The sequence below is a fragment of the Mytilus californianus genome, unplaced genomic scaffold, assembly GCF_021869535.1.
Source record: "Mytilus californianus isolate M0D057914Y unplaced genomic scaffold, xbMytCali1.0.p SCAF_9, whole genome shotgun sequence".
Lineage (NCBI taxonomy): Eukaryota > Metazoa > Mollusca > Bivalvia > Mytilida > Mytilidae > Mytilus > Mytilus californianus.
In genome coordinates this window covers 78,027,178-78,055,162 of record NW_026262745.1, presented here as the reverse complement: position 1 = coordinate 78,055,162, position 27,985 = coordinate 78,027,178, and the positions used below count along the sequence as shown (strand labels likewise).

The following is a 27,985-nucleotide window of genomic DNA, read 5'->3' as shown; positions in this document are numbered from 1 at the left end:
TCAAAAAGGTTATAAGCAAATCAGAAAGGAAGTCAACTACACTATAAAAAAAGGTGTTTAGATTAATTCATATCTTAAATGTGTACAGATGCTCTACTTAAAACAAATTTGTCCTAAAGTGAAACAGTGTATATCACTATGAAAACGTTGACATTGTTTTATATCGTATTGTAGAAACGAATATAAATTAACAGGCTGACAATTGTTTTTGAGTAGTCAAGTTGAAATTGTATATTGATTGAAGTGAATAATTCATATTCATATTGTGCTTTTATCAAAAATTTGCATCGTAACCGATGGCGTGAAACCTGTTTTTAACTTAGATTTACCATTTTGTGATTGATAAGAGCTACATAGTCAGTACCACATTAAATGTGTTTTCATAACGAGAAATATGAATTTTAGCTAATAATTATAAATTGACTATGGATGTATTTACAGTTACTGTAGTTGTATTTCTCTATAATGTTGTACACAGATGCATTACTTTGAACATGATGAAGAAAAAAAGACTGTTTTGTCCTAAAAACAAACAGTGTATATCACTATGCCAACTTTTACATTGTTTTATATCGTATTGTAGAAACGCAGACATAATAAGAGGACAACAATACTTTTTGAGTAGTCAATTTTGAAATGGTATATTGATTGAAGTGAATAATTCATGTTCATATTGTGCTTTTGTTGAGAATTAGCATGGTGATCAATGACGTCATACCTGTTTTTAACTAAGAATTAACGTTTTGTGATTGATAAGAGCTTATATATTCAGTACCACATTGAATGTGTTCTCATAACGGAGCGTATGAATTCTAGCTAATAATATACATTGACTATGAATGTCTTTACATTGGTGGTATTTCTCTATAATGTTGGAGTTGCATATTTTCAGCAATGCACAGTCAGAACATTACGTGTAGATGCAGATAAGACTGGGGCTAGGTTAATAAACGGATACACATATATCATTTTCTCTAATATTGGTCCGAATGCCTGTTTCAATGAATGTATCCGAAGAACAAGGTGTCGTTCATTTAACTACAACAGCATAACACGGAGATGTGACATTAATAAAATGTCCAGTAGCTCAGAGACAGATTTTGTGCACGAAACTAATTGTGTTTATGTTGATATGACACAATACAGAGGGGTGAGTAAGATTGTAATTACAGACTTATGCTCCGGGCATTGATAGGCAATTCAGTTTCAATTCCTGTGGGGGGTTTGTTTCTTCGACTGTTTTTTCTTTATTCTTCATTTATTTTTGTGTTTTTACTTTTAATTGTATTTCTATGTTTATTTAATCATTTTTTTTCGTTGTTGATTTTTCTTTTGGGTGTGGGGGGTTGGGTGGGGGGAGTTATGTCTTGTCCAATTTTAGTGTTTTGTTTTTTGTGCATGTTTTGTTTTGTTCTGTAATTGATTTTTATTGTTCAGTCGATTTTTTCCTTGTTTCGAATTAAAATCCAAGATAATATGGATTCACTCCATATCAATTTATTATTTCATTTGACATCTTACGTGTCTCTTATAAAGATTCAATCTGAAACCAGTTGAATTTGCAGTTATGTTACAAAAACATTTATATATGATTGACAGACAATAAAATAACGAAAATCATTCTCTTACCCGAATTCAGAATTGATAAAATACTTTGATTTTTTTTTCGATTACACTGAAAAGAAAAGTATCTGGAAACTTTGAGGAAATTTTCAGGAACTGCCAAATGAGATAAAAACAAAACCCCACTTTTTATTAATAAAGAAGTGAAATATATAATCATAATAATAGATAATAATATGATAATAATAATAATGATAATAATAGACATTTCAGAATCTAATGCATTTTGGATAAAATTTTCAATAGCGTACACCAAAACCTTGTGACGGGTTAAAAAACTTCTAGCCGATGGAAATATATTAAGACTAAAGGGCATACGATACAGTTTTGACCCAAATGGTGAATTTTTGACGAAAGTTTGCATAGTAGCTATTTTTCACCTAGTGAATAGTCCATTTTCATATATCCGACTTTTAAATCCTGAATTAATATTTTTTTCAACAGGTTAACTTCTCTGTGGTAGGACATCCTGATCTTGTTCGAGGTAGAGCAACGTAAATAAGTAAATTCAAGATTTTAATCGGTACAATTTTGAGGGAAAATTAACTGTTTAAATGATTTCTAAACATGACTAAATAATCGGAAAATAGTAAATTTCACCCAAATTGGACCGATCATATATCTGATTTGACTTTTTTTGGTTGCTCGTAATTGACCGAGTACCAAGATGTCCTACCACAGAGTAGGTAACCTGTTGAATAGTTGTAGAACCCGGAGTCAAAAGTCGGTAATATGAAAATGGTCTATTCAAAAATGTAATACAAATGCACCTTCGTGTGATACTTTTAGAAATAAATTGGGTTGAATTTTAGACATTTACTGGAAATTTAGCTTGTTGGACATTTCTATGCTTTGGAACGACATACCTAGTTTTTGTTTCAAAAGATAATTTTAAAATATCTGGAGTATCTTCTTTCATGTGTTCTTGTGGTTTTTGTAACAATTCTTTGGAAATAAATCGTCTTTATCAAATTTTCATGAATTAGTAGAAAAAAAACGGTATTTTTATCTAATTTAGAAAAAAATCAACTGTGATTTGTCCATAGAGTTAGCACAAATAATCTGCATACATAATCAAGCCAAATTTCATGATTAAAAAGAGGGGTCCATGAACAAGTTTTCAAATTAAATAAGTTTGAATGACACAATTTAGTCGAAACATGCATAATTTCCCGATATGTCAAAGTTTGAGGTCGCGAAAAAATAACATTTTATAATAACAATGTCATTACCTCCCCTGTAACGGTATCGTATGCCCTTAAACCAATGAATTGACCTTATTTTATTTTGAGTTAAGGCCAATGAAATGACATAATGATAGTTCTTTAGATTCTTAAATGGTGGAGTGTAGTATATTAATGCAAACTTGATATGTCAAAGTTTGAGGTCGCGAAAAAAATACATTTTACGATAACAATGTCATTATCTCCCCTGTAACGGTATCATATGCCCTTAAACCAATGAATTGACCTGGTTTCGTTTTCATTTAAGGCCAATGAAATGACATTACAAAAACGAAATAATGTATTGAAGCTTGGAAAATGTATGACATTAAAATAAAATAAAATTTGCGAAATATCATGAATGATAATGGCGTGTTAACGTCATGGCAATACTATGGCATCATACGAATGGAAACTCCCAAGCAGATGATTATTCCGTGACTTGAACGTTTCAAATTCGGATAATATCTCATTAAAATGAAGTTTTTGAAGTAGGTGTTTTTTAGATTCTTTAGCATTAATCGAACAGTTATGGATGTCACAATGACAATTTGGAGGCTAACTCCTTAGTAAAGACATATCAATTGTGCATTTGATGGTAAATAGTAGCCAATAAACAAAACATTGTTCATTAGAAAACTGTTTGGCTTGAGATTTTTAAGGATTAAACACACGTTTTTTAGATGTAATTTGTTTGGCCATTTTAACTTTTTTTTATTCCTACCCCAGGAATAAATTACCTAGCTGTCTTTGTCAAAACTTAATAGGATTTTAGGGTCCTCTGTGGTCTTCAACTTCGTATTTTGTTTGGCCTTCGTTTTTGAACATTTTTATTCAAGCATCACAGATGAGTCTTTTGTAGACGAAACGCGCGTCTGGTGTATAAAATTTCAATCCTGGTATCTATGACGAGTTTAATTATACAGAAAATCTGAACTGCAGACCATACTGCCATACTATCTAAAAGCCATATCTATTCAATACAAAAGAAGAAAAACTCGATTTGACGGAAAAATAATATATTGATAACATATTTTTTTTTGAGTGAGAGAGAGTCTGTCTACAATATCGTAACACATAATTGTTGCTTGAATCTATAAATGATAGAAAATATGCACACAGGCATCTACTTATATGTATACATTTCCAAAGGAAGTGTTCAATTTTCTTAATATAAACAAATGTATATGTAGTTTATTTTATATATCACAAATCACTGTAGTACACACTAATATGAAACTCATATTTTTTTTTACTTACATTTACTGGTCGCAGTGTATGCTTATTTTATTGATAATTGTAAGCACACATGATTTATACAAAACAAACTTGAAAATTTCAACATGGAATATCAATGGTTATATCAGTAAGGGATGTAACAAAGGAGTAGGGGCAATAAGGCCTTTATTTGGCCCAAATATTTGTACGAATTGAAAAGTTACCATACATATTCTTAACTTTGTCAAACTACACTAAGGTACAAGGTGTTCAAAAAATAAAAGTAAATTTCACGTTTAATGAGTTACCATGGCAACAAGCTATGACAAAATGTGTATATTTTGTAAAATTTCTTAATTTTCCTTATTTTACGTCAACTATTAGGTATATATAAGATTGGATATAAAAAATATGTGCGCAACCAAGAAACACCTTAATAGCTGGAGAACTTGTCAATAGTTATAATAAAGCTTCTCTTAATTTTTTTTGTTGTTTCTTGCCTGCGCAGGGTGTTTCCTCAAAGGAAGTAATGATGGGAAACTACATAAACTTACAATAAAAATGGTGTATTTAATGACGTAACTGTGATGTCATAACGTCAAAAATATTATGTTATTCATTTATTCTGTTTAAGGTATGCATTTTCAAACATTATGTGCAAATTTAAAACAGTTCTCAAAATCTTTATTTTCTTGGTACAAAAGCGGGCCTTAATGATATTTTTGGACAATCTTTTACAGCAAGACATGTTTTGCTTGCAAGAAAACCTCTGTGATCTGGATAATTGTTTAGAACTTCAAAATTTTCAAAGACCTGTTCATCTTATAAGATCTAGAACCAAACCTAGTGGGAAAAGACACGGAGGCTTATCAATATATATACTTAATACAATAAAACCGGGTGTTAAATTTTTAGAACATGCCACAAATGATTTTATATGGTTAAAGTTAGACAAAACATTCTTTGGGTTTCAGGAAGATTTATATATTTTTATACAATCCACCTGAAAATTCGTCCTACTATAGAAAATTGGATTATGATATTCTTTAAATGATCGAAAATGATATAGTAAAATATTCCCAATCAGGAAAAATCATTATAGCAGGGGATTTAAATGCAAGAACTGCTTATGAAATTGATCATATCCAAATGGATTCAGACTAACATATTCCATTATTTGATAATTACGAATGTGATTCTAGGTCAATTCAAAGAAAAAGTAAAGATAGCTCTATTAACATTAGGGGCAGACAACTCCTCTCTCTATGTATATCCTCATCATTGCGTATCCTTAACGGCAGAACAATGGTTGATTTAATGGGTGCATACACTTGCTTCCAACCTTGTCGAACACAAAAGTATATGAAAGAAACTCAAATCTAGCTTTAATGCCAGATAAATATATATGGGATGATAATTCAGTCTCAGCATTTTAAGATGCTATAAATTCAAATGAAATCAAAAATTTTATTAGACAGTATAAAGATAAAATGTACGACCAAGATTCAATTAATAATGCAGCAGAAGATTTAAATCAGATTTTCCTAAAAGTTGCGGACTTATTACTAAAGAAAAGTATTAGAAAACAAAAAAACAAAAAGCAAGAAGAAGAAAAATAAAAAGAAAAGAGAATGGCAAGATCAAGATTTAGTAAATTTGAAACAAAACTTATATCGAAAATACAGATTATTGCAAAATCACAACACTGATCCTTATGTACGAGGGTCCTTTTTAAAATGCCTGAAATCGTATCGAAAGCAAAGAAGAGCAAAAATAAGAAAATTCAAACAAGACATCATGAATAAACTCGATCATTTATATGATCAAAATCCCAAAGCCTATTGCCAACTATTAGATAAAATTAAAAATATCTCAAATAATAGTCAAAACATCTCTGAGAATACTATCAACCCATCTGAATGGCAAGCATACTTTCAAAAATTGAATAAGAATGAACGATATAGTGATGATTTGATTAAGAAGAAACTTGAATCATTTCATAAAAATAATGTTTTTAATGAACTTGACTACTTGATAACACCTGAGGAAATAGAAAAGGTAATAAAAGGTCTTAAGAATTCTAAATCAAGTGGATTTAGTATGATCTCGAATGTAATGATAAAATATAGCCAAACTGTTTGTATCCCTTTAATACAAAAACACTTTAATTTAGTATTTTCAAGTACTATTTATCCACAATTATAGTCCAAGGCTTTATCACCCCATACACTGGCTCTAAACATGATCCAGCAAACTACAGGGGCATAACCATTGCAGATAACATAGGCAAGTTATTTAATCTAACTCTAAATAACTGGTTGACAACATTTTTAAAAACTAGAGGTATGATTAGAAGTGAGCAAATTGGTTTTACTAAAGGATGTCTCACAACAGACCAATGGCATATATTTGTGTTAAATACCATCATTCAAAAATTTGTGAATAATAATTCGAAGCCTCTGTATGCATGCTTTGTAGATTTTTAGCGTGCATAGTTTCATATCTCTAACTTTTTTATAAACTTAATTGTATAGGTGTTGGAACAAAGTTTGATGACATTGTAAAATGTATGTATGGAAACACAGAAACCTGTGTAAAAATAGACCAACATAGGACAAATCTATTTAAATCAAATATAGGAGTAAGACAAGGGGAAAATCTTAGTCCCTGCCTCTTTAACATATATTTAAATCATTTGCAAACTTATTTTGACCAAACATGTGACCCAATCCCATTAAACATACACCCCTTAAATATCTAAATGTGTGCTGTTGATGTATGGCAAGGACTTCAAAAATTGTGTTAATAAATTATTTGAATTTACAGTTGATTGTAAAACGGCAGTTAACACCAAAAAAGACCAAGGTTTTGTGTTTAACAAATCAGGACGACATAAAAATAGTAAAATATCCTTAAGAAACCAGATTTAAGAATGTGTAGAAAACTACACATACTTAGGAAGAAATGTGTTCAGCATCTGGGACCTCCAAATAGCAAAGAAAGAACTTTATAACAAAAGAATGAAAGCTTATTTCAAATTAAGGAAGATCTTTTCAGTGGAAAGCCTAAAATCTAGTACTGGATGACATATTTATAACCATACAATCCCACCAATCTTGTTGTATGGATCTGAAATTTGGGGTTATGTACCACATTAGAAACAAAAACATTTGGATAACTTTATATTAAAAGAAAATGATTATCTTGTTCTAGAGAAAATTCATACTAAGCTTTGTAAATTTTCACTAGGAGTTAATATAAGAACATCAAATATGGCATGTACAGGGGAACTAGGTTCACTCCCTACACTTTATGATGTAATTATCAGTATGATAAAATATTGGATTCATCTTATGACAGATATTGGACCTTCAAATATTATCCTATGGCAGGCCATAAATCTATCCCATTTTATGAACAAACCTAACCAGGAATATTGGATAGGAAACATCAAACATATATTTAAATTCCTAGATTTAGACTATCTATTTGTTAACCAGTCAAACTTTGAACAAAACCATATGTATATTATAAAAAGTAAAAATTCTCTAAGAATAAAATTTAAAGAAGTTTGGTTAGCTAGTTTAGAAAGCAATTATGGGAAGGGTACCAATATACAGTCTGGCAAAAAATTAAGAATTTACAGAAAATTTAAAAAATATTTGTATGTTTGAACCAAAAACAATAAATTAAAAAAAAGACAGGCAAATAATTACAAGATTTAGAACTAGCTGTCATGATCTTGAAATCGAAAGAGGGAGGTATATTGGTATAAAAGCTGAAGACAGAAAGTGTACGCTATGTAAAACGCAGTTGAAGATGGACTACATTTTCTTTTAAAATGTCCTGTTCTAAATGATACTAGATTTCAACATCTGTCAAATTTAAATTCTAAATTCAAAAAAATTTCAAAATTATCTGATGAAATGAAATACTAAATTGTTTGGATTCTTTCATCTGAAGATTTGTTTGTTACTTCAAACTTATCTAAATTATTGCACTTGCTTTTTGAAGAACGAAAGAAACTCTTAGAAAATATCATTGTAGTTTGAAAAAATAGAAAGAATAAACAAAAATAATAAAATCGATCAGTAGTTGTCTCCTATAGACCTAGGACTATAAAATTATGTGATTTTTTTAGGTCACAGTGGCTTCCAAAATAACTTTAGGTTTTGTCAATAACATGGTTTATAATTATGTTACTTTGTTTGAATGTGTATTCATGTTTTTTTTGTTTTTATTTAATGTACTTTAATCATTCTAATCATTTACTGTGCTTTATTTTGTAATTCATTTGATTGTATAGCTCAAATTTTGGGTACCATGATTGGTTAATAAAATTATCTTATCTTACGGCTCTCTCATTACTTTTCAAACATTTTTTTTTCATGTACAGGCATATTCCTTCTCCATTTCTCATTTTTGAAAAAAAAATCTTTATATGGTTTAAAAGTTTTAAAAACATATCATTTCAAATAAATGTTCTATGAGGAATGAAAGTAAAAAAATGACATCAAAATATTAATTATTCAATAAAGTCAGAGATAGAAGGGATATGTTGGTTTGGTAAATAATTCTTTTCGTTTTTGATTGTACAACTTTGACGTTATTAAACACGGAAATCCTCGTGATTCCCGGATAGAGGGTTTTATTTTGTTTTTTTGAGAAAATATAGTTTTAATTTGACACATTGCACTTTAACAATATCAAAGAAACTAGAAAGACCGTGTGATATCACGAGATTTTGCCTTTGTTTAATCCAGGTAGATGTCGTTTGCTGTTGATATTTAAACTGAAAACATTTTCCTAATTGACTTCTATTTTCAGTGGATAAAGTATTATAAAATAAACTATGGAGAAATAAGTTTAAATTCGTAATGCGCGAAACGCGCGTCTGGAGCAAATACACAATTTCAATCCTGGTATCTATGATGAGTTTATTAGTTATGAGATGTAAACATTTGAACAGATATAATTTGTGACGATATGATTATGGGAAAAATTAATGCTATTGTATTAAACTACTGTAAACCAACTTATTTTCGCGGCTACTTTATTTCGCGATTTCCAAATTTATTTGATGTAGTTGAATAAGAAAAGTTCCAAGTTTTACTTATTCCCGTTATTTTTTTACTCGCGAAAAATAGTTGGGTTATAGTATACTAGTAATAACAAAAAAATCTAAATATCTATTTCAGATGTGACTTGTATTTTTATGACAATATTAAAGGGCTCCTGTGCACCGTATTTTAATGCATAGTGTGGGAAGAACCTTTCTAATGTCTACTGTATTATTTATTTAGATAATTAAAGGATTTTTGGGCAAAGTGTTTTAATGTGTAGTCTAGGAAGATACTAGCTGATTATCTCTTGTATAATGTTAAGGTCCCTTTTTGTCATATATCTCTTTGCATGTTTCGGTAATTATACAGCCTTGGTTTTAGAATAATTGGCTTCAGGCGTTCTGATAGAGGTAGATCCATAAAAGCGCCTCGAATGCATAAAATTTATAAAATGTTATTTTAGAGTAAAAAGAAGTATTCGAAAACAATTGAATAATAAATGCATATTGAATGATATTAGAGTCGAAACGAAAATATGAGTACAAAGCAAATCATGAAAAAAACACATGATAAAAACATGCAGGGATGACGGATAAGCAATCTTTTGTTTGAATCTGGAGTTATTTTGAGTAATCTTGGAGGGTTGATTTCTATTCTTTGACTAACCATAAATAAACATATGTCACATATCCTTTCAGTTTCGTAGTGATGAATTTTACAGATTTAAACCAATAAAAAAAGTTAAGAAATCAACTTTATCTAAAATCTAGCAATCAGTATTACAAAAGAGGCCGATGATATACCAAAAGGGCATCAAAACTCATGAGTCTAAGACAAACTGACCGTACTACTGCAATAAACGAAAAACGACAAAAATAAAACAACAGTCTACAAAACAGATATTGAAAAATAAAGAGCAACACGAACCACAACAAAGAAGGTGCTCCGGAAGAGCCACGTGTTTCATACATCGTGTTGAATACAGGTTCAAATATGGCCGATTTATGAAGGAATGTGTCGTAAATGGTAGAAAAGTGATGAAACTCGGACTCAAATTACGTCTTTTGAAAATATCTATAAAATACACTCAGAACACTTTACAACACAAACTTTTACCAAATGCCGAGGGTATTTTCTGATTATTGTCGGTGTGAATGAACGAAAATGCTGAGTATACGTCAATGAAATACCATACAAAGCCAGAATAGACATAAGGTTTAAAAATCGTACTACATCAGCATTGCAAAACCAACCAAGTGTCTTTGCATATGTCATGTTGTATAAAAATATTAGGTGAGTACATTCATACTAGCGATACCAATTCAAAATAGACAATACTATTCTGAATTGCTCGTCGATTAAATAGAAATGTAGTTAAAACCAATTATGACAAAAGATCAATCAGAAACCGACTTTATGTGCAAAAGCTTAGATAACTGACTATGGTTTATCTTTGTTTATAATATATTTAGGATTCCTTTTATGATCCATGTCCCGGGAGCGATTCCTGTGCTGAGGGAGAAGTTTGCCAGACTCTGAAAGATAACAAAAAGATATGTCTGAAAGATGTGAAAGGTACTGGTTATCTTGGTTCTTACTATCATTATCATTGAAGCTATCATTGCTATTGAATTATCTAGATTATCTAGATTATTTAAGGAGGTAGACCTAGGTTCAGGGAAATAACTCTTAAAATCATCAGTACGTTTGTATAAATATATTATAAGCTTCTATGTTACATAGATTATTTCCAATCTATTTCAGGTAAATGCTTAAAATACATTGATGACATCGATGAAACTTGACTTTAACAAAGCATTACTGATTTAAAGAGTTATCTACCCGAACCATGGCCTACACCCTTACGTACATCATACGTTGTTCCATTTACTGTGTGTTTCGTTCTATCCTTATATATACTCGTCATGGCAATCTAAATTGCCTACATTGTAGGGTTGGTCATTTAAAAATCATTTTTTTTAGCTGAACTTAGCGAGAAATCGATTAAAATTAATTGCCCCAAAATAATTTCCTTGTGCACACAATTTCCAGAAATGCAATCCTAACGACACCTTGGAGTGAATATTTCATTGTCGCTGTTGTTAAATATTGTTTATTACATTGGTTGCAATGAATTACATTGATTTCCCAGTGAAATAAAAACCGATAATTTCACATGTGAAATAAACGTGGTTATTTCACTCCTCTGACGTCATACAACAATAGGCGTTGTCAAGACGTCGATTACGTCGGATCAAAACAAATTGTGATGCGTAGAAAAAGATATAGTTCCTTACATTTTCTACTCTAATTTCATAAAAAGCTATTTGCCAATGTAATAAAAAAAATAACTAATCAAAAATTCAAATATCGAAAAATATTCAACTCGTGACCGAACAACACTGATAATTAACTCATGCGCTACGCGCATTCGTGAATTAATGTGTTGTTCGGTCACTCATTGAATATTTTTTTTCTATTTGAATTCTTCGATTAGTTATTCTATAACTATCCTGTTACTTTTTTGTGATAAAACTAAAGTGATAAGAAAACGGAGTTTATATATTTTTAGTTTCGTTGAAGGCGGTGAAATTGGTTTTACAATGTACATTTGAAATCACCTTAAGGATGTTGGCTACTCTTGTTTTTTTACTTTTTGTCAGATATTCAGAATCCTTTAGTTTTTTCATGTAGTACTAAATTTCCCACTAACCCCATTTTTTTTTAATATTTTTATTAAATATAATTTAAATAACCATTTATGAACATCTTATAAAATCCTTGTTATTTTTTCATAGTGTTTGAAAGAAAAAAGTTGTCAATATCAAATGCATGAAAAATCTAGAGAGAATCATTTCCCGCCAAATTTCAATTGATTATATCTCAAAAACAAAGTCACGGACATATCCTTTTTTTCTGCTTTTTAAGTTTATTTATTTACATACTATCAAGTTATAACAGTCGTTTAAAAAGCTTGTTATTTTTAAAAAGAAGAGCGATCATCCTGGACAAAACATTTTCATATATATTCACAAAGAGAGTATATAATAGTCCCTGCGATCGAAAAATCATCACAATTTTACAAAAGCTGACAAAACCAAATTGTAGAGACAGACAATTCCAAAATAACCCACTATTGTTAAAAAAATTATTAGATGTGGTATGACTGCCAAGGAAAAAATAAACATCCAACAGAGTTCAAAAATACGTCCTGCAACGATGACCGTATATTCAGTTTTAAAAGGCCCCTACATGACAAAATGTGAAACAATTCAAACGAAAAGTCAACGTCCTAATATATGACAACAACAAATATGACGAAAAATGTATATTACAGACAGCACTAACGACAATCACGAGTTACAAGCCCTTTACTTAAGACAGGCACATTTAGTATGCGGCGAGATTAAATAGGTTTGTGAGCGCGCAACCACCTCAAAATTGAAATATACTGCCTTTAGGCGAGTGACATTTTTCAAAAAGCCTCTTAGTTAAGGACTTTAATGCACCTACCTAACACACGGCTGTATTATATATCATTCGAAAGAAAGCTTATTATCTGTACTTTCTGTTTTACCCGGTCGTAAAAAAAATCGTACGGTGCAATATCCGTTAAATCAAGGACAAAGATCAAGAATAAACATTCCAAATTTTTGCGATAAATAAACAAAAAAGCCATTTACTGGTTCTTGTAAGTTAAACATTTCCGAAAGATTATATGAAACTTGTAGAACATGAAAAAGCAAGTCCAACTAGAACAAAAATTGAGAGGTTAGTTACGCAATATTTCCGGAAAATTGCAATTCTTAATAAATCCTACAAAAATTAGAAAAATGCTCTAAAATTAAAATGTATCTTATGGTATCGATATTTGTTGGCTAAAATATCAAATAAATGTATGGTTTGTAGGTCGAGGAATATTTTTTTTCATAATTTTAAGATTGAATTAATCTATATTGTTCATGGAACAGCCTTCTATTATAGTGTTTGCAGTTGCCCCAAAAACTGCCATTTGCGAATAGTGATCGTTTTACTCCTCTATGTTCAAATAGAACATCGCTTATTGTCAATATCCGGGAGAACAATCATTTTCCATAATAAGATTATGGGTTTCTAAAGTTTGAAAAGAAATTTACGAGCAAATTGAGGTAAAACTATGTTTTTTCGAAGCCTAACTTATTTACAAACAAACCAATAAAAGTCTGAAATGGCATATATTTGTACTCGACTGTACTCATTTTTACTATACCAGTCTGAATTGGTCTGAAATTTACTTGATATTACTCGACTATAGTCTGAACCATACTTAACAGTCTGAAATTGTACTCGACCTTTTCTCGACCAACCATTTTATACGTGTCTGGACCATACTCGATGTAGTCTTCACCATTCTCAACCAAGTCTGAACCATGCGCCACCTATTCAGAACCATACTCGACCTAGTCTAATCCATAATCAACCAAGTCTTAACCAACCAAGACCTATTTGATGTATGTATCTGTTGTACTTCATCAAATTAGTAACTGTTTTTAACAACAGCTATTTTCCTTGGCTAGAAATTTGAACATCAATTTGAAATCCAAAATGTATCTAATATAGCACTGAAACCAAACTTTCACAAACCTTTAAAATACAAATAAAACAAGATGACAAAAGGAAGTAATTTCTGGTTGGATTAGAAAATATCCTGTAATAGAATTTGCAACCATTATTATTTATCTGAAATGGTCTTCACATTTCTGTGTCATTTGGTTTTTAGAGAGTTGTCTCATTGGCAATCATACCACATCTTCTTTTTTTTATATGGATTATTCTTTTTTTTTCTTAATGTTTCAGATATGTTTTATTGTCACTGAAAAATTGTCAACACTAATCTAAGCCTGGTATAGATTTATGGTGTCAGTCAGTTTTTTTTATTGTATATAAAGCAACTTAATAAATTTAAAAAGAATTACACCTTTGTTTTTTCAAAACCAAGAATTTAATATAATAGAACTTCCATAGAAATCCTTGAAAATCTTTTAAATCAAAGTGATCATAAATCACTAATGGAAAGATAGGAAAAGAGAGGCGAAAGATACCAGAGAGACATTCAAACTCATAAGCCGAAAATAAACTCACAACGCCATGGCTAAAAAGGAAAAAGACCAACAGACAAACAATAATACACAAAACACAACATAGAAAACTAAAGGCTTAGCAAAATTTTCATTACTAAAAGAGATGTAAAAGATATCAAACGGGTATTAAAACTCATAAGGTGAAACAAAAAAACTGACAAAGCCGGGACAATAAACGACAAAAACGACAAAAAGACAAACAACATTACACAAAACATAACATATAAACTTAACACTGAGAAACACAGATCCCAACAAAAACTAGAAAAGGGGAGGGGTGAACTCAGGGCTCCGAAAGGATTTGTAATCCTGCTCAACATGTGGCATCCGTCGTGTTGTTCATGTAAGTACCAAGCCTGTGAGAAGTCAAATTCGGTAGGTCACATTCGAAACAGAGAGGACGGGATTGTGGTCATGACGATTGGAACATATCCGTTGTCATCTATGAATCAGATATTCTATAATGATCAACCAACCCTATCTATCATCTCTTTTCTCGTAATGTTTTGTTCTCAACCAACCCCCGTCAATTTCTAGATGTAAGTCATGATATTTGGTAGAATTGACTGCATCTGTTGTTATTATAAAAAAAAAAAAAAGATGTGGTATGATTGTCAATAAAACAACTCTTCACAAGAGACCAAATGACACAGAAATTAACAACTATAGGTCACCGTACGGTCTTCAACAATGAACAAAGTCTATACCGCATATGTTTCCTTTTTTCATTTTCAACGGGATATATGCTTTCAACAGAGTGACAAACTGAATTATTCAGTGAGAGGACATCATCTATATAGTGGACATTGTAGTTTAAAGATAATGGTAGATTCTTTTCATTCTTCTTCAGAAGCTCTTGTATGAAGTCATGTGAATAAAGGAACAAGTCACAACATATCCAGGAACTTTATTTGTAACTCGAATCTTTGCGAGTTAATAGAATTTTTAAACTAAAGTATTCTTTTTCGATGAATTTATGCATTTAATCAATAACAATGCAGGTTAGCAGCCAAGAAGATAAGTTTTCCAATTTGTATACGTGAATTCTTTGAAATTTAAATTTTCATTAATCTGTTTTTTATTTGTTTTTGTTGATATTTTTAATTTCCTTTTTATGGTTGACGTTATATAAATAAATAGTCTTTTCACTACATCAATGGTTGTAATGGAATCAAATAATAAGAAAAGTCAATCTGGCAGTTACAATGTACATTGACATGTCGAAGTTTCGCCCTCATTCTTAATTTCCAGCAAAAGCATGATGCCCGCATATTTTTTTCCTTTAAATGTTTTCACATTCTTAAGAATTTTGTTTCTTCAATCTTATATTGACTTCATACACTGTTTATGAATGAAGAAGTGCTTTAACGCTTTGTTTCCGCAGATGGCGTTATTTGGGCAACTGTATGAGTTGTTATGATTGGCTGTTTGATAAGAAGTAAGCAAGATTATTGGAAACTGATGATGTCAAAAACTTCTTGAACACTAATTACAGGGTTTAACTTAGCTTTAAGGGATAAGCAGTTGCATCAGAATAAAAAATTTGGGTTTTCACCCATTTTGATAACTTTTACTGGAATTTTAGGGAAAATTTGCTGTCGATCAAAACACGCTTTAAATATCTAGAAATGCGTTTGATAAGTGTCTGTTCATCTCTCTGCTAAAAGTTTGAATTGTTTGCATACATGGTTTTATCATAAAGAAGTCAGAATATGCATTAAAGCTGACATCTTGGAAAATATGCACGTAGTCGTCCCTGACCTTTGATCTTGATTTGACGGAAATTGCACCGTAAGATGTTTTTACGACCGGGCAAAACAGATAGTACATATGTTACAATTTCGAATGATATATAATTTAGCCATGTGTTAGATGGGTGCATTAAAAATTTTATGTTATGGTTAAAGTCACTCAACTACATATCTTCATTATAATAAAGTAGCAGTTCTTGTGGCTAAAAATGTTTTCGTGCAAAATTGATTTTTTCAATCTTGTAACAAAACTGTCTTTTTTCGGGAATAAGTAAAATTGATATCTGACTAAAGCATACTCAAATTATGTGAAGTTTGCGGTAAGCATGCAATAGTTTTATACTTAATACTTGCTAACATTTGGGTTCAAAGTTCAGTTTTCTATTTTTACCTTACAGTTCTTTGTCAAGTTTCCTGTACCGATCATGGCAATGAACTGTTAGAGGGTCTGGATGGGGTTTGCAGAATAGAGAATGTGCAAAACGGTGCAGAATAAAGGAAAAATATATCAAAAAATAAAGAAAAATAGGCAGAACAAAATGATGAAAAGAGAAGAACGGACAAAAAAAAAATATAGAGAAAAGTGCCATAAAAAAACTGTAATACAGAAAAGAAGGATTCGCTATCGAGACCCTCCTATTAGTGTGTGCTTGTCTGTGGTTGCTTTTGATTTAGAGTATTTGAACTTAAGGACTTTATTATCGGTTTACATTTAATAGGACCGTAGTAGAATTATGCAATAATGTGTGGTAGCTCGTGATATTTAGAGATTTTACCGCCGTAAGACCATATTTTCTTGAAATGTTTTAAATTTCGAAACATGTCATACTTCCTGATGGTGAAATTACAGACACACGGGGTTCCATGATCGTCGTTCTGAATCTAATATGAGAATCACTTGAAGCCGTGTTTCGTCCAACAACGCCTTAATTTTATGACGTATGTGTGCACAAATGTTTGAGGATCTGGAATGGGTTTACAGAACAGAGAATAATGGGCAAAAAGCACCAAAAAAACGAACAAAATACAGAATAGAGAAAAATAGACTAAAAAAAAATTAAGAATAGACAATAAATAATAGGGTGCTTAGATTTAAAGAAGTGGATACTAAAATAAAAAGAATAGAGATAATGGGCAGAACAAATAAAGAATAGAAAAAATGGTCTAAACAATTAAAGAATAAAGAAATGAGGAACCCCCCATCCAGACCCTCATATATAGTAACATCGTCATGCTCTGTCCGACCGGATCCGGGTTTATTCACGGGGGAGGGGGGACACTTCCTGTTATAGGGTATACGGGGATATGCCAAAAATATGGGTCATAATTTTGCAAGATTTTATATAAAAAAAAGACCCTCCTTTTTAATGACATCCTATATTAAAATGCATTTACGTTTGATACTGTACATTGATTTGGTGTATGATCTACATATCATATATAAATATACTATTGAGAATCTCACATTATTAATGGTCAATTATTTTTTTAAATTAAATCAATTCATTTAAAATAAGTTTTTCAAATGAACCCCGGATGTCAATGCATATATAAAAAAATAAGGGTAGCTGTACATTTATGAATTATAAGTGATGATAATTATATAACTATAGGTACTGAATTTCAGTGAATGTTATATTAAAATTGGTATGTTTTTGAGGCAAAAAAGGCACACCCCTGTTAAAAAAATATTAAAGTAACCCCCGTGGGTTTATTAGTAATGCCACATTAGTATATTTATTTCTTTCTTTGTCTTAGTTGTAACATTAAATGATCATTATCGATATTCTTAAAACAATTGAATATGATATTTCGAATTCTACATTACATTTTTACAACATGCATTTCAATTTACAGAATGCTTGAATGATTGGGTATCATTTTCGAATCACTGTTATTTGTTTGTGTATACAAAGATGTCTTGGGAAAATGCCAAGGTAATTAATGACAGTACGAACTACTTGTTTGGTAATTTCTAGGTGTTAACGAGATACAATTATCAATCCTCTAATGTATGATGCCGTATCAACTGATATATATTTTTACAGGAATAGCACGGTAGGTATCACTCATTGACAGGAACTGCTGACAAATCAATAACACAGTCCCAGCGTTTAGGTCGCATTCAAGTTGTTAAATCCTTATTTCCTGCCATATCCAACTGCGAGTCAAATCGGTGAACATGAATTTGACATCTAATGCCCCTTTAAAAAAGTGAATTTTTCGGGATTTTTCAAAATGGCGGATGTGTTTGGAAGTGTCGCATGTATTTTTATATACATCTTGTATTTTTTATGCATAATTTGTGCTGTTTCTGTTATTTTCTTCGTTGATATTCTGATTGTTTGATTTCTAAATTTCTTGAAAAATAAAATATTTCAAGATTGAAGTGAAAAAAAATAGCTACCACTGAAATTTGTAAGAAAAATATTATTAGTTTTTTAAAGATTTTTTCCCTTTTTTCTGTATAATTTATCTTTATATAGAATCCTTATCTCCTGCAGTATACTTTTGTTACGTGTCGAGCCGCTCGCTTATGACGTGTGACAAAATGCGGTGATAAGTCACATTCATTGGTAGTCATTGCTATTCTAACATCGACAAACTACTGTGTCTTTTATTTGTTTGGTCCTTTTGGCTTTTATGCTCTCAAACTTGATATCTTTTCTTTTTTTGCTTTCCAAACTTTTGATCACTAGCGTATCTGATGAAACTTTTCAGGTCATAACCAAAACGACAGTCTGTAGAATTCACAAAATGATTTTTAGAGTTTTAAAACACATCAAAGAGACCAGGCTTATGATGTAGTACGACAGACGCGCTTTTTTGTCTACACAAGACCCATTAGTGGCGCTAGAATCAAAACAGTTTTATGGCAAAACAATTAGGAAGTTGAAGACCATTGGAAAAACAAAAATTTCAAAAAGTTGGTGTCAAATATTGCATAAAATTGTTATTAAATTTTTCATTGGTAATAGATAACTATACAATATAATGTTCATTAGATAAAAATAATAAAATCATATGTCAAATTTATATAAGGTGACAATTGGATAATGAATAAAGAATAAAATGCAACAAACAGAACACTTCTATTACCGGAAGTGTTACTTGTTTACCTCTAAACATGTGATGTCAATATTGAAATTTGTCGTCATTGCATTTGCGACTGTTCACTTTTGATGTTAAACTTTTTTTTAGCAGTATAGTTAATATCTAAAAGTTTGAATGTTAACGTTATGACACTGATGTTATATCATGCATAATCATTACAGATCTTACAGTATATCCTTAATAAGCTATGATAGGGAAATGTTAACATGTGTAAATGGTTTTTAGGTTGAATGCCAGACAAAAGGGGGATACTTGGCGAAAATTGAAAATACTGACGAGAACACATGGGTGAAGTCTTTAATTAAAGGTATTTCTTTTAATTACCATAAAATGAACTAGAACTGACATATTGCTGTCTCGTTGACATATCTGTACATCGCATTTCTTTTTATTCATATAACCGACGCAGCTGTCGGAATACTTAAAAAGAGAAGAAAAAAAAACCTTCCGGATCTAATATCAAGCTAACTACTAGAATATTTATAAAGTGCATAGAAAATCAACCTAACAATGTTAGAGTAGATTTGATTATTTAAAAATCAGCTTTCGTTTCGGGATGTGTTACCTTCTCGTAGGAATGAAACAAGGACATCTAGACGCAATACGCAAAGTATTTTTAAGAGTACAGAAATGATCATCTACTCATCTCTTCAGTGTAATTACAGGATGCTGTCCTATTTTTAGAAGCATACAATCACTATAAATTTATATATATGTATGTCTGCCTATGTGTAGTGACAACTTGTCCATCGGATTTCTTATGAGTAAGAAATACCAGTCTTTAGAATATTTACGATAAGGTAACACTTCCCGAAACGAAAGCTGATTTTTATCAACTATAGTTAGAGAAGGGGATAAGGCGTCTGCGCAATGCTAGGCGGTGTTGTCGTAGAAGTATGAAGGGAAAAGTACAGGTACCAGCCCCGGCCGGGGAGGAAGTAAAGAATCAAATCTACTCTAACATTGTTAGGTTGATTTTCTAGGCGCTTTATATATATGTATGCGTGTGTAGATGTTATATTATTTTTTAATACACAATGTGTATTAAAAAAATTATATATGTTTACCTTTTCTTAATTTGACTAACTGGGTTGTTGTCTCATTAACATATATAACCCACAATCATCGTTTTGTCTACTGACTTTTTCAGATGAGATGTGGATAGGATTGAACGATCGTCAGACAAATGGACATTGGGTTTGGGATTTTGATAATTCAACACTCACTTATGACGATTGGGGACATAATGAACCAAATGGCGGATATGGAGAAAACTGTTGTCAGTTTTGTAAAACTTTATGTCATTTAAGTAGTTTTAGATGGAATGATGCGCCTTGTAATTTAGAAATTGGATATGTGTGTGAGAAACTCTCGTAAAGATAGTTATCACATTCAGCTTCAGCTCCATTTCGTAACTTTCTATTTTGGACTCTCCCCTCCCATTTTGAGAAAATTTATTACTTCAGTTAATAACTGTTAAGAATGTTCGCTCCTCTGTTTCAAAATAACAACCTTTTTAAAAGACTGTTATAAATTGATATAATATAAACATGACAAATAAGGGAACTTAAAAAGTAGAAAAAAATTATAGGTCCGTGTCCTTATTTTTGAGATATAATCAATTGAAAATTTGGCGAGAAATGATCTCTCTAGGTTTTTCATACACTTAGGTCCCTTCTGGTCATACAGGTATTCAAGTATTTATAAATCATTTGGCTTTAGATTTTTTGAGTTTGAACATTTCTGAAGAAGGTTGATTCAGAAAAACGCATCATACTCATTGAGTATTAATTTCATTTCTATGACCACAGGCACTTGTCTCTAATTTGTTTTCTTCACTATTTACCTTTATATAACACGTCTTATATAAAGGTATATAGGGAACAACTTTTTGGAGACAAGTGCCTGTGTCTATGAAGTCTTTATTTATAATGCAATCATATGTGAAAATATAAAAAGACGTTTACTTTCCCATTTTTTTCCTGTTTTTAGATTGGCTCTTACTTTTCATATTTTTTGTATATTTTAAAATAATTCATAAATCAATTAAACCTTTTCAATTATGTGTTTAAAACTTATTTAATACAAGTAAATAGCTCCTTATAAATTGACCTAAAGAGTGACTGGGGTAAAGAAGTATGGTCACTTTTGGTCTTCTTCTGACAAGCAGTAAAACTCTTGCTAAAGTGGGGCGTCCGTTTGACTGTGTGTGATGTATAATCTTGCAGCATAGTCCGGTCAGACAGGATACATTAATCCGACGCCTCGTGTAAAGGGATTGCAACGCTATCTCCACGCAAAAGAAACTTTACAACAACTGTTTGATGAGATTCGTCGAAGGCCTGTTGCACGCCTAAGTTTCTTTCAAGTGGAAATTCAAATGACCCACCCTTCATCCTGGTGGTCTCTTATTGAAGGGTTTACTTTTTGTATGAATTGATATTTTGATCTCGTCCTGAACTTGCATGTCACTGGACTTTAAGCCAACACCAATGGATCAATCAACCTGATGAATTGTTTTAAGAGAAGAGTATTATGATCACTTCATTCAATCAAACAATTTATCTCTAAATTTTTCTTTTTTTCCAAAATACCATTATATATGAATCTTATATTTTCACTGTAATGATATTCAACGTATTACACATTGTTCAATGCATCAGAGATGTCTGTATCGATTAAAATCAACTTGTTGTTACTTAATATTTTATTCCACGTGAATGCAATTTGACATGCGTAGTAACTTAGCTTGTTTTTTCGTATACATGGTAATACGATAATACATCTCAAACGCTAATGATTGTGAGGACAATTGTATGTGTCAACTACAAGTTCGCTCAGGAAAAAAAATGATTTTTCATTAAAAAATTTTGAAAATACCTGAACTTTATGGGGTACATCTAGGTCCAAGGACACATCAGTTAGAAATCACTGCCGTTTGCGTCAACCATTTTTTAGAAGTCTGTTCTTACTTTTTAATTAGCACATGCTATTTTAATTTTATTTCACATCAATGCTTAATTCTTATACCAAAAGTATTACTGATTTAAACAGTAAATTCTTCGTTAAATCAGGACGTCTCCCTTAACTACCTACAACACACTGCAATGACTTCGTATACAAAATTTAGGAAAGGAGTCTGTGTCCGACGCGGAAGTGAAACACAACCGCCAATTGTGTCGGATAATAATTGTTTTGCAAAGGTTGCCCATGCAGTGTCAGTCATACTACTAGTATGCATATTTGGAAGCTAATAGCTTATAAATTTTTTTTTTATTAGGCAAAAGCTGTGTTTTTGCGATTTTATTATTTAGATAATCGTTATTAAAGAAGATTCATTGGTTGCTGTCTTATTGATGTGTATCTAACACACCTTTTTTTCGGAGAAAGTTTCCAATTTCGATTTCTTTGAATTTGCGAGTTCCACTTGCGGTTGCTGCAAAACCATGATTCACGTGGCTCTTGAGACATCTGTAAATCATTGCCAGAAGGTAATAAAAATAAGAATAAGAAAAAAATATTTTGATTCGGCAAAAGTCAAATATACAACACAATTTAAAATGAAGTATTTATCTATATGATTTACCTCTTTAAAAGTTTTAAAAAATTAGATTAAAATATGGTTACTATTTAAATAAATAGATTTCCTTTATAAAAATCAAATAAAAAGTTTTGAACTATAATATATACTTCGTGATCTAGAAATTTCAAAGAACAAAATATTTTCCACCTGCATTGATTTACCCAATTTCTGGAAAGATTTACATCTCTACTCTACGTCTACTCTGTGCTTTTGTTAGATGTATTTCTATTTGTATGCATCTGATGAATTAAGACTTTTTCAACTGATTTTTATAGTTTGGTCTTATGTTGTACTGTTACACCACTGTCCCAGGTTAGGGGGAGGTTTGGCGCCTTCAAACTAGTTTAACCGCGTCACATTATGTATGTGCCTGTCCCAAGTCAGGAGCCTGTAATTCAGTGGTTGTCGTTTGTTGCTGTGTAACATATTTGTTTTTTTTGTTCATTATTTTGTACATAAATCAGGCCGTAAGTATTCTCGTTTGAATTGCTTTACATTTATCATTTCGGGGCCTGTTATAGCTGACTAAGCGGTATGGGCTTTGCTCATTGTTGAAGGCCGTAAGGTGACCTATAGTTGTAAATTTCTGTGTCATTTGGTCTCTTGTGGAGAATTGTCTCATTGGCAAACATACCACATCTTCTTTTTATATTAAAATTTAAAATTAAAAAGGCAACGACCTTATGTGATCCATGCCTTAAAACATATATCTGATTACTTCAGTTCTGACTTAGTGGAATTAATTTTTTTTGGAGTGTAAAAAATTCTTTGGATGTTATAAATAAATTACGTGCTTTTGATGGTCCTTTTGATTCTGTTGACAGTTTTGACCTTTCAACTCTTTACACTACACTTCCACACATTCTTATCAAAGAAAAGTTTTCCTATCTAATTAAATGGTCGTTTGGTAAATCTGAATGCAAATATATTTGCTGCAACTCATTTGAAGCCTTCTTCCCTAATGAGAAAGGTAAATATGCTAGATACACTTACTGGAGGTGTGATGAGATGATTGAAGCTGTTAATTTTCCCCTTGATAATATTTATGTACGTTTCGGCAACAAAGTTTATCGACAGGTTGTAGGTATTCCTATGGGCACCAATTGCGCCCCTTTAATAGCAAACTTGTTTTTGTATTGTTATGAATCACAGTTTATGACCAAACTCAGTAAAGACCCGTCTAAATTGCATTTAATTGATAAATTCAACAACACTTACCGTTATCTTGATGATATTTTTTCGTTAAATAATCAAGATTTTTCTAAATATGCTGCCGAAATTTACCCAAAGGAACTTACTATAAATAAATCAAATGTAAACGGTAATAACTGTCCTTTCCTAGATTTAGATATTTCAGTTTTACACTGGAAACTCCATACCAAAATTTACGACAATTTTCCTTTTTTGGATGGTGATGTTCCTTTGGCACCATCTTACGGTGTTTATATATCACAACTCGTTCGCTATGCCCGTGTCTGTTGTGACGTTTTCGATTTTAATGAACGTAATCTATGTATTACTGGTAAATTATTAAGTCAGGGATTTCGTTACCACAAATTACTTAAAACCTTTACTTAATTCTTCCATAGATATAAAGATTTGGTTTTGAAGTTTGGTTGTACCTATAGAAAACTTATTTCAAACGGGATAGCACATCCTCATTTTTACGGAGATGTTGTTTACCGTGCCCGGAAATTTAGAAAGGATCCTGGTAAACTTATCGATCCTTTAAATAAACTTATTCGAAAAGGTTACCAATTCAACACTATAATTAGATCTTTGAATATTGTTTTTATTGGTATTAATATTGATTTTTTTATCAGTAAATTAAAAGCAAACTAAATATTATTGTTATATACATATGCACATTCATGGATCTACAATCTGTCGGTACCTGTATTTTGGCATTGCACAAGGTCATGTTTTTCTTTGACTGTTTATGACGTCTTTATACTAAATCCATTGGATTTTGGATGTGTAATGATCGATAATTTAGTCTTATTAGTTGTTATTGGCTTTGCACTAGCTGTCAGTAACTGCGAGTACTCTCAGATCTGTACTTAGTGTCTTTTTGTTGTTGGGATGTACAAGTACCCGGCCACGTCCACTCTGTGTTTTTGTTAGATGTATTTCTATTTGTATCCATCTGATGAGTTAAGTCTTTTTCAACTGATTTTTATAGTTCGTTCTTATGTTGTACCGTAACACCACTGTCCCAGGTTAGGGGGAGGGTTGGGATCCCGCTAAAATGTTTAACCCCGCCACATTCTGTATGTATGTGCCTGTCCCAAGTTAGGAGCCTGTACTTCAGTGGTTGTCAATGTTGATGTGTACCATTTTTTTTTCTCGTTTTTTTGTACATAAATTAGGCCGTTAGTTTTCTCGTTTGAATTATTTTACATTTGTCATTTCGGGGTCTTTTATAGCTGACTATGCAGTATGGGCTTTGCTCATTGTTGAAGGCCGTACGGCGACCTATAGTTGTTAATTTCTGTGTCATTTTGGTCTCTTGTGAAGAGTTGTCTCATTGGCAATCATACCACATCTTCTTTTTATATTATTTAGAGATTAAGCACATTTATGCCAATTTCGTGACGAGAAGATAGTTGAAAGACATGGTTCTTTTAAGAACACAGTCACTTGCCTGTCGAAAAGCAGTTTCTACTGTATTTCATAAAATTATGATATGATATTTACCAAATGAAAAACAAAACAATGTTATCTGGATGATATATTCATTTCTGTTTGAGGTAACCACACTGTGTGAGTGTTTATAGAGAAAGTTAAACACGAAAAACTTTTAAGAGTACAATATCATAATGTATTGAAATTATAAGTAATAAAGGTTATTTTTACAGAGTGTATCGGTGTTCTGAATATTAGAGTTGGCCTACTTAACACATCGATATTCTCCTTCAAAATAACAGGAATAACTATCCTCTTTGTTTTAAAAGATACCATGACCTTATTTGGACTTTAGCTCATGTGACCTTTCATTTTCATCCAAGGTCAAAGATCATTGAGTGCAAAACATTTTATGCTTAAATATCTCTTAAAATTGGCATTGTGATACATGAAAGCTATTATTCTGGCAAGTTGTAAAACATCAGTTTTTGCTATTTTTCCGCTTATCGAAAGAATGGTCGCAGCCTTATAGTATTACAGCTTTGAACGTTCATTCTGCATATGCACTTAGTTAATACGTTTTTTATTTTACCTTACATAAGTGAACTGTTTTATAACTCATATATACATAATAAATAAAAACCAATAAGAGTTTATCAGTAATTCCAATGTGAAATAATGAGAGAAAAAATATTGAAAAAACATGGTTGATTGATTTTTTTGTTACACAGTATAATGTGCAAATAAATGTAATGTTACTTCATGGTAGTCATTTCTTTAGTTAAAGTTAAAGTTTTTGGTCAAGGTAGTTTTTGCTGAACTTGAAGTCCAATCAACTTGAAACTTAGTACACATGTTCCCTATGATATGATCTTTCTAATTTTAATGCCAAATTAGAGTCTTGACCCCAATTTCACGGTCCACTGAACATAGAAAATGATAGTGCGAGTGGGGCATCCGTGTACTATGGACACATTCTTGTTTCCTTCTGTTTCCATATTCATTGTTTCCATAGATACTAAATGTGTACTTGGTAATTAAGATAATTAGTAATATGCATTCTATAAGGTTTTTTTTTTCATTCGGATTCAATCAATTATTAAATGTCTTAACATACACATAAAATGTGGATATATTGCAATAGTTATATCCAAGTTATTATTCTGGACCATTCCGTTCCTACCCTTATAGTCCAATTTAAAATTACAAACTCTTGTTTCCAAATTTTGGTAGATTGATTATATTTTTCGGCCATGATTTGATTTTTCAAAGCGACAGTTGTTTGCATGATTTCAGTTTGTTTACAAAAACAATTGCTTCCTTCAATTGACTTAAGTGCCCTTTTTTACATTGATTTGTATTTCACACAAAGTCGGTGTTACTTTGAAACAAGCACTTGTTAATTTTTGCATATGTTGCACTACAGTAGGTACCAGCACAAGTAATATGTGAAAGTTGTATATTATAACAAACTGCATAAATATGGAATGAAATGTTAATCATTTATATTAGATAAAGAAATATATGTAGCTTGATAATTATATAAACATTTCATGTATCATTGCAATGTGAAAATGTTTTTCAAAATCATTGTATATTGTTTTCTGTGTGTAAATACCATGCTGTCCATCAAGAGCCCTTAATTGGGACAATGAATATTTTTATTTTTCTTATTTTGATATGTATATATATATTTTAGTTTGATTGTAAAATTATGTAAAGTAGTTTCACTTGGTAAAACCTAATTTTGGTATTTGAATTACCGATTAAATGGTAAAATTTTAAAAAAGAGTCATGTCCTTTGTTTTAATTCATGTTCGAAATTCTAAATTTAAAATAAGTGAGACTGCTGATACATTGTGTGTAAAATTGTTCAACGTTTTTGCTTACTTTTTTTCTTTTTATTAAACGCTTATATGTACTACAACTTTCTTTCTGCCTTACACAAAGAGCTAAAAGTCACCACACATGATAATTGAGTCAGTACGATAAAGACATATGAAGTTTTTTTGGGTACAAAAGTCATATGTGTATTTGAATTTTGGTTGATTGGAGGTCCTGAATAATTTCCTGTGAGGAGTAAAAGTGTTTTTGCGCTTTTGTCACTAGTCTACACCGTTAGCCACTAGTCCGATGCCCCAGACTAGTAAACATTTATTCGGACTAGTAAGTATTTGCAAAAAAAATGTTTAGACACATGAGAAAAATAAACAAATATTAGTCTTCGGACTAGTAGTTGGAAAAGATTTTGGGACAAGAGTTGCTATATTTTTTGAATCAGTAATGTTGATCTAAAACCTCCAACCTCGAAAATCAAATAATCGGCTCACATTAAAGAGCTTGATATTGTAACTTTATAATCCCTATTTTGGAAAAATCAGAAGAAGACAAATGACCTTCTAAATTGGGGATCGAAATAAAAAAAATACTATAAATATACATACTAAATTTTACTCACTACTCGGAGTAAAAAAATTGTGCTAGAAAACATTTTTGATTGGTTGAATTATGAGTCTGAACACGATAATCTTGCTTAATTTTTTTTTTGACCGAAGGCCAGAATAAGATGCAAAAACAAAAACAACCCAGAAAACATTACTGAACAGAAGAGAACTGACAGTCATATTTCTGATAGGCAATTTATACGGGCGTAAACGTGTCACTT

At 31.2% G+C, this 27,985-nt stretch overlaps 1 long non-coding RNA gene across 1 annotated transcript; it reads left to right on the top strand.

Moving 5' to 3' along the window:
- The first annotated feature begins 592 nt into the window (after window positions 1-592).
- Window positions 593-27,241, top strand: LOC127716323 (uncharacterized). The gene is made up of 5 exons (XR_007988865.1): window positions 593-1,150; window positions 10,600-10,702; window positions 17,856-17,935; window positions 19,338-19,419; window positions 20,263-27,241. It is a non-coding gene; the product is annotated as an uncharacterized LOC127716323 (long non-coding RNA).
- The last annotated feature ends 744 nt before the right edge of the window (window positions 27,242-27,985 follow it).